The sequence below is a fragment of the Tachypleus tridentatus genome, chromosome 9, assembly GCF_004210375.1.
Source record: "Tachypleus tridentatus isolate NWPU-2018 chromosome 9, ASM421037v1, whole genome shotgun sequence".
NCBI lineage: Eukaryota > Metazoa > Arthropoda > Merostomata > Xiphosura > Limulidae > Tachypleus > Tachypleus tridentatus.
This window is the reverse complement of record NC_134833.1, coordinates 18,005,247-18,020,692: the sequence shown is the minus strand read 5'-3', so window position 1 is coordinate 18,020,692 and position 15,446 is coordinate 18,005,247. Positions and strand designations below refer to the sequence as shown.

The following is a 15,446-nucleotide window of genomic DNA, read 5'->3' as shown; positions in this document are numbered from 1 at the left end:
GGGTGTTCCGATAAGTCTCGCCCCCTAGTGACACAACGTTGTATAAAAAATTTATAGCGATAAAAATCAGGTTTTGATAGCAGTGATGGGCACAGTCCAACGTGTAACAAACAATACATCCCAATCTTAAACTAGCTGATGGTCAGAAAAATGCGTTGAGTTTGTGATGTGTTATTACAAACTCCTGAATTATATTGGTATCTAATATACGGTTAGTCTGTTTTTTGTTTTGAATTTCACATAAAGCTACTGGAGGGCTATTTGTGTTAGCCATCCCTAATTTTACAGTGTAAGACTAGAAGGAAGGCAGCTAGTCATCACCACCCACCACCAACTCTTGAGCTACTCTTTTACCAACAAATAGTGGGATTGACCGTCACATTATAACGCCCCCATGGCTAAGAGAGTAGCATGTTTGGTGTGACGGGGATTCGAACCCGCGACCCTCAGATTATGAGTCTTAATTATGGCCAGTAATGTTGTTAAGCCCAACGCTTCACAATAAGCTATCTGTGCTGTGCCCACTGCAAGCATCAATATTTTTAGCGTTATAAGCTTTAAAACTTATCGTTGGGTTACGTGGGTGTGCTAAAATAAACAAAAAAATATATGAAAAATTGGGAGAAATATGTTTTATTTCAGGCACCAAACGTTTTCGAGTTGTCAACTCGAATGTAATTAACGTTAACTTACGTCAAAGTTAATAAATGCTTGATAACATAAATAATGGGTGTATGCGTTTGTGTGTTTGGAAGGGTTGTTAACTCCTATTTATATGCCCCTTGTTTCATACTTTCATTCTTCAAAGTTTGGTTGAGATTGGACCAGCGTCCTAGGAGTAGCCAGATAACAGACAGACAGACACATATAATTTTGTCCTGTATATACGCTTAATGTATTTTTAAAGCGTGTGTTTTTCTTAGAGCAAAGCCACATTGGGCTATCTGCCGAGCCCACCGACGGGAATCGAACCACTGAGTTTAGCGTTGTAAATCCGTAGACTTACCGCTATAGTAGCTGGGGGAGGGCATTTTTAAAGCCAATGTGTACAATGACTGTTCATTACGAGAAATCAAACCATGGATTTTAGCGTTTTAATTCCGTAAACTTACCTACTGGAGAAATGTGTTTGTGTTCTTTGATATTATTATCATTGATACATTTACTTATTATAAATAATACTTATTACAGCTAGTTTATTAATTTTATAAAGAAAATATGATACACACTCGACTACATTTTGTGACACATAACGTGTACTGTAAATCTTTTCCAATTCCAAAGAAATTGAAAAAATATATACCTTACGTATATTTTCCCTTATATATCAGTAACTATAAATTATTTTCTAAAGTAAGATGGCGCAGAGTAACTGAATATTTCTTATTATATTAATTCTTACAACCAGCATGATTCACCTCCTGTTACCCTAACCGCTTACCGCCAAGCAATCGAAAGAGACTCTTTCAATACGAATGTCGGTTTTAGAACAGAACTTAGTTGATAGTGCACGAGGGAGATATTAGTTTCCGTGTGGCGAGATTAGCTAGTCTGCGCGCACTCTAGCTTCGAACAGTAAGGAGCTGCGAAATATGAGGTATTTCACTTGTGTGCACTCACGATTACTGAGATGAGAACACGTTATTTTTACCAAATGTTTTTGCTAACGCACTTTAGTTCAAACCCACTTTCTGAACACCATTTCGTATAGTCTACTATGTCAAGTCGTTTTTATCTGCGAGTAACTTTATAAGGTTTGTTTGGAAAATTAGGAGAGAAATTATGTTGAGTGGCTAAATCACACGGTACTTCGACTAGATCCCATCGCGCCAAACATGCTCGCCCTTTCAGCCGTGGGGGCGTTATAATATTACGGTCTATCCCACTATTCGTTGGTAAAAGAGTAGCCCAAAAGTTGGCGGTGGGTGGTGATGACTAGCTGCCTTCCCTCTAGTCTTACACTGCTAAATTAGGGACGGCTAGCACAGATAGCCCTCGAGTAGCTTTGTGCGAAATTCAAAAAACAAACAAACAAACAAAAACTTCGACTAGGCTCTCTTCATAACTGCATAGTTAGTTTATTGGGTGTAGCCTGTACAAACTTTGGGTATAGCTACGCCTGTACAAACTTTGGGTATAGCTACGTGTGTACAAACTTTGGGTATAGCTACGTGTGTACAAACTTCTTTTTTTTTTTTTCTTTTCACAGAGAGGAAAAACGATTTGAAAAAAAAAAACACATATTTTAGGCCTAAAACTCCACAGGTTTTTAGAACAAAATGACACGTTCACAAGGTGGCACTGATTCTTCCCATAATCACTTAGCAGCCCATCTTTTGTTTTATGTAAATACTCTTTTAGTTAAGGGTAAAAATTAGGGGGAAAAGATACTGTCATAGAAGTAAGATGAAAAGTTTAAATATCAAATTAAAGTTTCTACCCATAAAATACCTCTGTGGTGAGAACAGCAGATATATCCCATTATGCAGCTTTGCGCTTAACAACAAATAAATGAACGCGATTACTTGAGCGCCACCAATCCAAATTTTGTTTATAAAGCCACAAATACTTATATCAAATAGTAATCAATGTACGTTTAGCATCCTAGGTTTTGATGAAAGTTTTGGATATGAATGTAATTTTTTTGCATGGTTTAAAACAGTTTTCTCGCATATTTTAAAAGTCTTGACGAGTAATTTGTGTTTGTTTTTCGTGTATTTATTCCGTGTCACTGGAGACTGGATCAAGAGTTGTAATACTATTTATTCTTTTTTTTAGTCCAGCTGTTATAAGGAAGGCCGCATAACACGAGGAATCAAAAAATATAAATATATATATATTTTTCAAAAATATTCCAAACTTCCCAGATGTCACCTTCACTGCGCAACGTCACAAGTTTTAAGCGAGTTGTAAAATGTGCAGTGCAGCACTTTAACACTCGTGGTTCATTATATCAGGTAATATGATACTCAAACGTTCACAGTTTTTTGTACTAAACATTACGATACTTTAACATCTATGGTTCACTTTTTCACGCAGTAAGATAGTTAATTAAACCCAGATGGTTTCTCATCGTGCAGTTCTAAACTTAAGCTGCATGTTCAATCAGTAAGTTTTATACGTGTAAGTTACGTATTAATCTACTTCTAATCTAATTTAGAAGAATCGACGAAAATTGGAGTCTCATTTATTTATTTATTTTCTTTTGCTAAGTACGTGCTTAGAGAACCATGTAATACAAAGCACAAGGCTGTCTTTTTTTAAACTGGGAGGTCATTGTCACCTGATATTCTGTGTTATCTCTGTGGGCACCGAAGGAAACTAAAATTGACTGAGCTATTTGTTACAAGCGATCCAGAAATTAAGCTGCGTGACTGATGAAACTGTCAGTTTCCTTCTAACTCACCAATAAAAATCCTTTTAAGCGATTGCCTTCGATCAACGATCACGTGGACTCTCCAGCTACATTAAACATCGTCCTAAGACCTCATCAAAAAGTGAAGTAAACCTACATAAACTGATGATGTATGATCAGTCACTTCAAGGATATGGGTCTCTAATGAACTGCTATAGCTCATTCGTTGTATTTTCTCTCTATTTTGTTACTAAAACGTATTTCTGGTCGAAGTGGTGGAGGGTGGTGATGACTAACTTCCTTTCCTTCGTGTTGCTTTGCGCGAAATTCTAAACAAACCAAACTAAACCACACTGATGTCTTGTTCAAAAATTGGTAGAGATGAATCTCTACTGGTGTTTTAAACCTTAAAATTCAAATGTTTTGTTGCTAGTGGTTAGTTCGTAAAGTAATATGTATAAAAGCTGACACAAGTTTGACATGGATTTCTATTTAAGATATATTTTTAAATAAGCAGGAACAGTAAGCAAAGTAATTGTGAAGAATTACCAAACCGTTTTTTGTGCATCTATGAAAAATGCGCCTTAAAATTAGTTAAAAAACAGTTTATCCACACAAAAAACGAATAAAAAATTTTCATCTGATGGAGTGTGTGTGTTTTTCTTATAGGAAAGCCACATCGGGATATCTGCTGAGCCTACCGAGGGGAATCGAACCCCTCATTTTAGCGTTGTAAATCCGTGGAGATACTGCTGTACTAGCGAGGAGCAATTTCATCTGATGGAATTCGCCAAGATTGCCGAACCTGTTGTGGTTAAAATTCTAGTGAAGCACGAAATACATATTGCTACATGTGTTTCAATAAAGGTTAATTTTTTTATGTGAAATTTTTGCTCAAAGCTAAGCCGTATGTAATTTTATAATTATAGATGGATAGTTAACACAGCATTCACCATCAACTTTTAAACTAATTTTGTCTGCCCGAATAGAGGGAGTTAACTGTCAATCTTTCCAACGCACGTGTCCCGCGGTGGGACAGCGGTAAATTTACGAACTTAGAACGCTAGCATCAGGTATTTGATTCCTCGTGGTAAACACAGTAGATCGCCCAATGTGGCTTTGATTTAAAACAAACAACCAAGCAAATTACTTAAAGCATACCCTAGAGCACCAAAGTTTGAAGCACGTTATGGGGGAATCAGGACGTGAACTTAAAACCATCGGACTCACAGTCCAGGCGTACGAACTGCTAAGCCGTGCTCGACCCATTATAAAAATTAAAGATGAAAACAGACAAAGTAATAGCACATTGTCAATGTTTCTCATTTAATAGTTTGACGTTAGAAACAAGCATTACAGAGATGGACGAATGATCGGTTATATATATTAATAAAGAAATAATTATTAGTGTGCGAAAAGGGTTCCTAAATCTGAAGAATTTGGTTTGCAATTCTTCACTTCGTAGAAAGGCATAGTTAACAAAAACTTGTGACAACGTTCGAAATAGCACGAATGTTAAGTGTCTAATAAATGCTTTTAAATGAGCTTCAAAATTATATTTGAAAATCGGAGAACTTGTTCAATATTAAGGTTAGAATTAAAACAGTCTCCTTTTATCTATCTTACAGGAACGTTGGACATTTAATTCTACTAACTGTATTCTATTTTGATAAACAGTTTTAGTTATTTTAGTTCGATATAACGTTTTCAAACGAATAAGCCGATGGTCAGTCATGAAATATAAGACAAAATGTTAAATTCAATAATATTCCTGGTAAAGATTATGAGCTTTTAATATTAGGATATTGTTTTACTTGTTGTGAGTATTATTTTCTTTACCATTTTAAACATCACCAAATCCATAACGTCCGAAATTCGCAGGAGTACTAGTTGAATAGCTGTGTAGAGCAGATGACGTAATGTGCTAAATAAGCAGATTTTGAAGTCCAGTACAAAAACCGTTATATGGGGGGAAACCTACAAATTGAGAGTTATCAAACAGCGCCTTTTATCATTACGATAAAAAAGTTGATGCTGTAAAGGCCACTGAAAGAAAACAAAAGGAATTTTTTTATTGTAGTTTCCTCAATTACTTGATTATATGTTTTATTCAGACACTTATAATTTACGGAAGAAGCCGAAATAGCACTATTTTAAGGGCACTCGAATCGCAATTTGAGGGTCGCGGATTCGAATCGCTGCCACATCAAACATACTCGCTCTTTCAGCCGTGAGTGCATGATAATGTGACGGCCAAGTAGACCAAGAATTGACGCTGAGTGGTGATGACTAGCTGCTTTTCCACTAGTGTTACGCTGCTAAATTAGGGACGGATAGCGCAGATAGCCCTCGTGTAGCTTTGCGAAAAACAATCTCTTGCTAATGGGACACCTCTGTTGTTCATAAAGTTTACGGTCATTAAATTCTTGGTAAATATTACAAAATATTTATTTGTCACGCGTGGAAGTGGACATCAATATCTACTTCCCAGAGTGGAAGGCAACAACGCAAAAAATAAACCTGTCACAAATATTTGTGTTGATTTGTCACGATGTCCTTAAGTTTTCCGTGCAGGTGCCACACCCACTAAATACTTAAATTACTAAAAAAATGACTTATTAATAAACGTAATCAGAATTTTAAGACACAGATGCTGCATCGTTAATTGAAGATACATTTATATATCACATCTGGTGATGGATATGATGGTTACAAGGTCTCATCCTCTGCCAGCTCTGAAACGGCTCACTTACTGAAACTTACATTACTAAGTAAGCTAAATCTGAATTTTAAAAAAAAAACCTAACTCACAAATATCAAAGTACATCAGTGGAGAAATAGAAGCAAGTAAAGAGTCAGTTTGTTTGTTTCGAATTTCGCGCAAAGCTACACGAGGGCTATCTGCGCTATCCGACCCTAATTTAACAGTGTACGTACTAGAGGGAAGGCAGCTAGTCATCACCAGCTATTGGGATACTCTTTTACCAACGAATAGTGGGGTTGGACGTCACATTATAACGTCCTCATGGCTGAAAGGACGAGCATGTTTGGTGCGACAAAGATTCAAACCCGCGACCCTCAGATTACCCTCTATTGCCTTAACCACCTGTCCATGTTGGGCATAAAGGGTAAATCAGTGGATACACGCAGATAGAAACCTTGATATGTAACCGAAACCCTGACATGACTCTCACAGCAATTAACTTTTTGCTTCACGTGGGTGTTATATGATAAAACATTCTCTAGAATGCTGTAGATTTATTAAACTGTCAACAGTTCGATCTTATTACCTAAAGGTTACGCCTCACTTCGTATCTAATGGTTGCTTAAGAAATAACTAACATTGCCTACTCTCGCATTTTACATATTTACAAACGTTATTGAATAGCTGAAATTTCAAAAGTAAAACAATTTTTTTTATCACTACACTGTGAGTGTTTTATGTTAAATGGTTCTTCTCGGTCCGTCACAACAATATTATTGAGAAAAACATAAAAATGGGAGAAAACCCAGGTGCCACAAATTTTGGTGGAATTATGTGTCCAAGAGAAAATAGCTATTCGAGGTATTCTAGTTCGCCATTTTGTTTTGTTAACTTACCATTCATTACGTATTAATTCCACGCCATCAGATTAGCTCAGCAGGAATACTTCAACATTTGCTCATACCTTAAAATAAAATTTCCTATTCGCCTTGAAGACAACCGTCAGATATTTCCCTTAAACACACATTGAACACTGGGAAGGATAGGTTCTTGGCAGGTTTTCAGGCCCTAATTTAGAGTGTAAACAAACCACAGTCGGTCTTCACATCAGGTGTTTAAGGTTATATTGGTGAAAGAGGTTTATAACATTCGGGTCCTCTAGTAATTACAACTTTAACTACTGTACAATATATATATATACACAGAATACTCTATAAATATCTTATTAGCGTTATTACTGTACTCTTATACTTTGAACTAGCAGTAAAATAATTAGTGCTAAAAAGACGAAAAGGATTGAAATGGGGATCAGCTAACGTTGAACAAGACAAGAGGAAACACGTTTACTTGATTTTACGTGTAAGATTACGTTTTTAATGTCTTGTGCATAATTAAACAATGTCGAGAAAGCCACTTAAAGTAAAATTATATTCAGGACTCAAAGGTCGAATGATTGTCAACATCTTTGTTAACCTAGAGGTGACCTAAGAAGGTCGAAACGTTGTTCTCTGCTGTATTAGAAAAGTGTTGATACCCATACCAGCCGTCTTGAGATATAATTCTGAATTTTTTTCTTATACGACTCTAGATTTCGTCACGGACAAAGATACTTTGTTAACATTGGTGGCATAAGATCACAGAAGAGGTTACCAGGACACCAGGACAGAAAAAAGAGAAGTATTTGTATCCAGTTTTGTATGTAATACAGTAAATACACAATATACATAATAATTGGTATTTTCCTACTCCCACTTCCTCAAATTCTGGTCCAAATTCCCGCTCACACACATGAGGCAGGTGAGAACTGAAAACGGTTCTGGTTCTCTTGTCACGTCTCTCCGTGACTCTTCATTTACATATTTTACCTCAGAAATGTAACAATAATTTACTGTTTGTTTGTTTTTGAATTTCGCGCAAAGCTACACGTGAGCTATCTGCGCTAGCCGTCCCTAATTTAGCAGTGTAAGACAAGAGAGAAGGCAACTAGTCATTACGACTCACCGCCAACTCTTGGGCTACTCTTTTTACCAACGAATAGTGGGATTGACCGTCACATTATAACGCCCCCACGGCTGAAAGGGCGAGCATGTTTGGTGTGATGGAGATTCGAACCTGCGACTCTCAGATTACGTGTCGAGTGCCTTAACCACCTGTCCATGCTGGGCCAATAATTTACTGACGTTGGTGAATTGGTAATTTATGCCTGAATGACACCTCATGTGACACAGCGGCTAAAAAGTCAAGTCAGACACTCCAAGGTTCAAACACACTTCTTTCTAATTGGATACTGCTGAACAAAGGAAGGGTAACCACTTCAGCAGTACTCACCGCCTATATGGTAATTCTGGTAGGATTACTTGTAACTTTTCTAACAACTAGAAATAACAAGTGGACTCTGGCATATTTCTGGGTTAAACTTTGAACCCTACAGTAAGCAACCCGACAAGCTCACCAGTAGTCCACACCAACCCAAGGATTAAATGATTTTACATCCTTGGTGTTAAGTAGACCTCAAAGAGCAGTACCCATAACTGGTTCAGAAAACGTCAATTTAATTTTCGTACCCAGATATTCAGCACGTGTTAAATTGCGCTCTGAATGTAAAATTTATTACCATTTCATTACAGCTGCACACTGATGCTGAGCAATAAATCATTTAAAAAATTATATGTATATATACTTTTATAGAAATTATATAATAGATGTCAGTAAATTCGGCAGATTTTAACCGGGTTTTCTATTTTACAAGATATCCGGACAACAGATGGATAAGGTGTTACATGCACCAGCACAGCCGTGAGTCGAATGTGTTAACAGTTTCAAGTACTTAGTGTATCAAGTAACTTCTAACGTATATTACAGCATCCTTTTCTCACTCAGCAAAAAACCCAAAAAACATGGCAGCATTCCTATAACGATTACAGCAAATTTCTACCCCAACTGACAAGTGTGTTTCCATAGACATCAAATTACAAGGGCTTTTGTTTGCTTAAAAGTTGAAAAGAGTTTTCGAAAAATCACGTTCCAAGGGAATATCCGCTTATTCAACCACTTATATATTATATTAGGGACAAAACGAGGGAACTGCACGTAGTAGTTTCGGAAAAGAGTACCGCCTTTTCCTTTAATCGCCACCGTTTTTGTGTTGTTTTTTTTCAGGCTCCTACTTTTTTTTTAATTGTGGAAAAGGAAATTTAAAATGCGTGAAAGGCAAAGAACAATATTTAGTTAAACTCTGCCCACAACGGTAATAATTTATTTTCCCATTGATAACTGTTTGTTTTTTTATGCCCCATAATAGCTAGCCATAATCAGGCAATAATTAAATTAAATACAACAGTTTGTATTTTAGAGACGGTACATGATGACGAGGACAAGGTTTGTAGGTGGCGGTAAATTAAGCGTTCGAGTAAAGTGAGATGAATAAATTGTGAGTATATTAGATAAAAGGCATTTTGGGATATTTATTTCACTTTGACTTTAATGATTTCAAAAAGTAGTTCTTCAGTTGCTTTCGGTGGTAACATGTTTGACGATTTTAAGACGTTCCTTAACTCTGGAGTCCTTTTCTGTCCCGGTTTCTCTGATATCATAATGTTTATAAGAGTTGCATTTTATTTTGTGGATGACTCCTTTGTTTTTATTTTTAACGAGGTAACTGTTTTTTATAAGGTTGTTTATGTCATTGATTGTTGTGTTTTTTGTAAAGAATAACCTAGTTACGAATTATTAAACACTATTACACTGATATCAAATGACAGGCGAATTGATGAAGTTTTGATAGGCCTAACAAAAGGCTTAAACCAAGCCTAACCATGAATTTCGGTGTGTTTCTTTACATTCTCCTAAATTAATGCATTTAATTTTTTACCTATCACGAATAACTACCTCTTTGTATGCCCGATATATTAAGTTGCTTGTAAACGCAGCTGTATAGTATTGTCTTTTCACACGCAAGAAAGAAGTTCAGATATTTATAATATACATACTTTAATGTGTGTGTATCTGTTACTGTTCGTCTTACGAAATTCATTAATTCTGTACAAGCGTTCTTTAAATATCAAAATCTTCAGTGGTTAGCTCCACTGAAAAGTTTTGGAAGTGATAATAATATTGATGTTATACTAATCACCGTAATAACACCACAGTTTGTATTGTAACTTCCATACTGATTTACTATCGCTATTCAACCAACTATCATCTCAACTGTACTACTATACCTACATATACAACATCTTAAAGTGAAAACACTGCATTAACGTTATCACGTGAAAAATGAAGTGTTTTTTTTATCACGTAGTGATTTATTTTAGTCCAGTTTCTTACTGTTATCAATGCGCTAATGCTTATTGCCTAAACATTTTAGCCAGTTTGAATAGTTAAGAATTTTTCCAAAAGTTTCATTCAGAACTCTGGTAGGTATGGTTTGTTTATTTCATTGTAAAGTAATTGTTATTCAAAGGCAAGTATTTATCGTTAAACATTTAATAATATTCAACTGCTTATTAATGGTGTAATTATATTCAAATATTAATTTAGCAATTATATTGATAATAGTTACTAATTAATTAACGATATCTATTATGAAACTAATGACTTAATGATAATATATTTCACATCGGTTAATCACATTTCGTACTTTATCATTTTAATTTTTAATTTGATGCTGAAAATCTCGAATCAACAAAGTTTGAGTGACGTTTCTTAGTACTTTATTCAAATGAAAGCAAAGAAAGAACAGAACACTTCACTCTTGTATGCTACGTCTCAGATTCAGTGACTGCTTGAAGCCTGCATTGTGTCAGTCATTACCAGTGTAAATTGAAGGAAAACAGAACACAAACATCACTAATGTTCATTTATTCCCTAATGAACATTTTGTTTGACTTAGATTCTAATTTGAGATAACGAAAACTACATCACACGAGTTAAAGAACGTCTTTATCTCCCTCTTACACATACACACAAGATTTATCAAATACACTTTAATTATAATATTTTTAGCAAGTAAAGCACAGTTTTCGCGCATGATCACTAGAGAACACTATTTTTTTGTTTCTTAACTAATAATACAAATAGTAAGCAGTAGAGAAGTACAGTATAATTTATAAAAGTACTCGTATTGGATAAACGACTGTAATCGTAAATATTAAATATAAAAACTTGTTTATACCGTGCTATTCCGAATAAGATATTAGAATTGTTTTTATTAGGTTAATATTAACATAATATCTACTTGATATTTGATATTGAGAAAACATATTGGTTTTTCATTTTTTGAAGACAGTGCAGGTACAACATAGTTTCAAAAGTCGTATTTCAGTTAGAAACCGAAACCTTTACGTTCTGGGGTACGTCTTACTGCAGCTTCCCAATGACAACATTTTAAAACTTTGTCATCATAATAAATCAACATTTTTAGCCAAAATAACAACTGTTGAGAAGTACCTAATATAATGAGTGTTGCATTCAAAGGTAAAATATTTATTGCTTTTATAATATTTTACTGTTTCTTGTAAATCCAATTAGGTAGGTTGTTCTTGTCTTCCATGGGCTTCGTATGGCATAAAGGGCAGCGTTGTGTTTCAAAAATAGAGATGTCTTCTGAGACCGAGATATCGAGTGCAAATACTGTGAAGAATTCCTTTACCGAAGAACAATACACGTTTGAGCCCCTTATGTTCTACAGGCAAAGAGCAATGTGTTCTAAGAAGGAAACTTTCTCTGACAGGAAGTTTATTTTGATATACTGATTATATCTTTTGTTTTTCTGTACTATTTAACGTCCACGTTAAAAATCGTGATAGTAAATTACGTAATATGTTTACTCTTTCAATGTTTTCTACGTGAAAGAAGTTCCAGGTGATTTTCATTGGACCGAAAGTTTTCAGTGTAACCGCGAGATTGAAAAATTCTAAGATTTGACTTAGTTCTTGAAATTTTATTATAATGTATCTGAGAAAACTTACGTTCGTTACTTCCTCTAGCCTCGACACCTGGTGGGTCAGCGGTGAACCTAAGAATTAAAAATGTTCAAATATATTTTTGATTCCCCATAACAAACAGAGCTGAAAAAAACAAACGTATTCTGTAGCTTGGCAATAAAAAACAACAACACAACTTATGATCTATGTTAGTGGTCTCGGGTTTAATAACTTGTTTATTTCATGGAGCTTGCCGCTAAAAAAAAACACAACTTATGGTCTATGTTATTGGCCTCGGGTTTAATAATCTTATGTTTATTTTATATTTAAATATGAGTGTAACAAATAGTCTTTTAAATTATCATAAAGTTAAAAGTTGTAAGGGGAAGGTTGGTAAAAGAAAGGCCATTCATTAGAAATGTGATGTTATTTAGCACTTCTGTTGGAAAGATGATAAAGTAAAAAACTACGGGTATTCTGTTTGTTTTAGGCTTAAAGCGATATTTTACAGAATTTGTGTAGGATACGAAATATTTTAGACATTACTTGGGGCGTTTACAATATTGATAACTTGAGTTTACTTCTGCTCAGTATACTTCATTTTTGGACAAAGACTGAAACATTTATGTCTTTTTTTTTTACTGTTGTAAAGCGCAATTTTGCATAATGAGGTATGTGTGCCCACCAGGGGGTATCAAAACCCAATTTTTTAACATCCGCCGAGACTCTGGAGGATAATTTCTAGGAAAACGCTTGCAGTGATATCACCGTCGGTCATGTGTTCCTCGATTGCATATCTTTCCATTCTATAGAAAAAAAATGCCATCCCTGAAACGCTTTTATGTTCGAGTACTCCTTTTGTGTTGTAAGACAAGGCTTAACGTCCCATGGACTAATATCTCACAATCACCAAGAGTATTTGGTCATCTTCTCTTTCTTCTTATTTTAGTCCTAGCGTGGCCTGGTGTTTAAGATGCATGATTGATAATTTAAGGGTTACGGTTTCGAATACTCGTTACACTGAATATGCTCACCCTTTTAACTGTGTGGACAATATTATTAACTTTCTACCTTCCGTCTAATCTATCGCTGCTCAAGCAGATAGCCCTCGTGTAACTTGGGAAGAAATTCCAAACAAACCAAGCATGTTGTTTGTTTCCTACTAAGCCCTTTGACCAGGGATGTAGACTTTTTACACCCGATGGGGGGGATGATTTTTGCAACCACTTATGTGGACTGTTCAATTTGTAAATTGGTAATCTCTGATTACGTGAACCTGAAAGCTGTAAACATGTAGTCAGTCACAGAGTAATCTTGTTACCACGATACTTGCATGTATAATTAGGCCTACTGACTGATACTTACGAACTATTGCTTAGATCGAAAAGCTTAGAAGCTCGACTATATTAAAAATTTACATTTCGGCTATTGAAAAAGCCCACATCTAGGCCTAATTATGTAATTCGATTGGTAAGAACACGAAAATCACAAGAACAAACACACAATTTGTAGGCCTATGATGCAATAAAACAATTCAACAGACCAAACAGCAGGGGGGGATGATTGTATGCACCATCCCCTCACCTAAAATGAAGGGGTGTATGCCCCCATCCCCCCAGAATCTACGCCCCTGCATTTGATTTGACGTATGTTATCAATATACGCGTATAGAGTAACACACACTAACAACACTTCAAATAATTTTCACTTTTATAACCTCAAGCGATCAAAACCAGACACTGAGGATATTCGCAATTTAATAATATTAGACTTATAGCTCACTTGTTTTTAGGAACAGTTCCAAGGCAGGAATTCAGTAAATGATCATGTTTGCTTATCTCGAGAAAGTTAATTAGAATTCTAAAATATCGTATCAAGTAAATTTGGTGTTTGAAAAAGCTGTCACATTTCAGACTTCTGATGAAATTAATGACGTATCTAATGAGTATTTCTTTGTTGACTTATGGTACAGGACCCCAATTAATTACGTTGCTATAACGTTCATTATGAGTTGTAATTTCCATACTGTATCGTTTAAAACTATCACATCGGCTCCTCACTCTCGGTTTATATATTATCTTTCTATAATCGGATGTCGAATTCACTTAAGTTTAACCATTTTACAAAATTAGAACGGGAGCTAATGTAAGTCATGTTTATATATATATATAACGGTAGGATTAAAGTACGATATCTTAGAAAGATAATCTCTCTGAGAGTTACATGCAAACATGAGTTTAGATTAAAGAATATTGATTATATCGCAAGTTTTTGCTTTTAAATAAAGTGCTGCTATATTGTGTTCTATAGAATGGTAATATATTTATACTACGCCATACGTTGTTTCATGAAACTCGATCTTAATTTTAGAAATATAAATGTTAATTGAGTGAATATCCCAGCAAGGAGCAAACAAAACTGAATTTGGCATGTTTAATAAGATAGTGGTTAAAAGTTCGTCTGCTTTTTTAGTGTGTGTAACTTTTTTGCATTGTGTTTTCATCTGGAGTTTTCAAATTACGAATTGTCTAATAACAGATATTTAGGAACTCGTAAAAACGATGTTTTAAGACACTTTCTTTCAATACAAAATTTTTAAATAATTTCTGAAAGACCAGTAAACATTAAATGTTGATACTCAAATGAATGTTGTTGTTTTCACTTATTTCTTGATTTGTTTACAGCGATAAAAATAGGTTGTTTTTTTCTTTTCGTTTGGACGATACTTCACTTTAGTCTTGTTTGTATTCCTTTTTTTTTCCAAAATATATTCTTCCACGTAAGCGCCACAAAAGCATCATCATGTTAATATGCGTGTGAGATCTGAAATACGCAAACAAACAGTTAGGCCTATAAAACACTGCTGAAAACTGCAGAACGTAAAAATACATTACATGGTAAATATCTAATAAATCAAGTTTGAATCATAAATAATTGCCTTTTCTTTCTGAAATATTTTCTGGATAATTAAAACATGCAATTAATTTCTATGGGTGCACTTAGTTCTACCTAAATCATTTCGACTAAGTGACAGTGAGAATGGTTCCAGTCCAGACCCTAAAGACAGTAGTATAATGCTCTGTAAATCTTCGCCTTTGGAAAAATAGTAAATAAAAAGTACAGATTTTTATTTACTTAGTGGAAATATTCAAAACACTTTGCTTTTATTCCAGTTTAAAATAAAAATAGGTTCACTAATCAAACGCAACCAACTAAATGGATTGGACAAACACACGTAAGTTATTTTTTGTCACGACAAGAGAAATAGACAGTTAAGCAGGCTTTTAAATAATGTAGATAGTATCTTTAAAAAAACGAAAAACATATTTCGTTTCTTTTCAATAATTATTGGGAAAAATTATTTTTTTAGTGAAATGTAAAATGGGTTTCAAAAGTACACAAGCAACATTGGACTCTAAAATGTAATTCTAGTTGCATCTGAAATATATTAAAACACAACTTT

General features: G+C 34.8%; 1 pseudogene across 3 annotated transcripts in view; it reads right to left on the bottom strand.

The window, feature by feature from the left end:
• Positions 1 to 15,446, bottom strand: part of LOC143224796 (allatostatin-A receptor pseudogene) — a 50,619-nt pseudogene that overhangs the window by 18,511 nt on the left and 16,662 nt on the right. Inside the window, exons 2-3 of one of the 3 annotated variants that reach the window (XR_013013442.1) lie at positions 14,715 to 14,806; positions 12,029 to 12,075 (exon numbers count right to left, since the gene is read on the bottom strand). The product of XR_013013442.1 is annotated as an allatostatin-A receptor pseudogene, transcript variant X2 (transcript). Of the gene's footprint in view, positions 1 to 6,955; positions 7,085 to 12,028; positions 12,076 to 14,714; positions 14,807 to 15,446 lie in introns of those variants that run through there. The other 2 variants (XR_013013443.1, XR_013013444.1) reach the window with 2 other exon arrangements.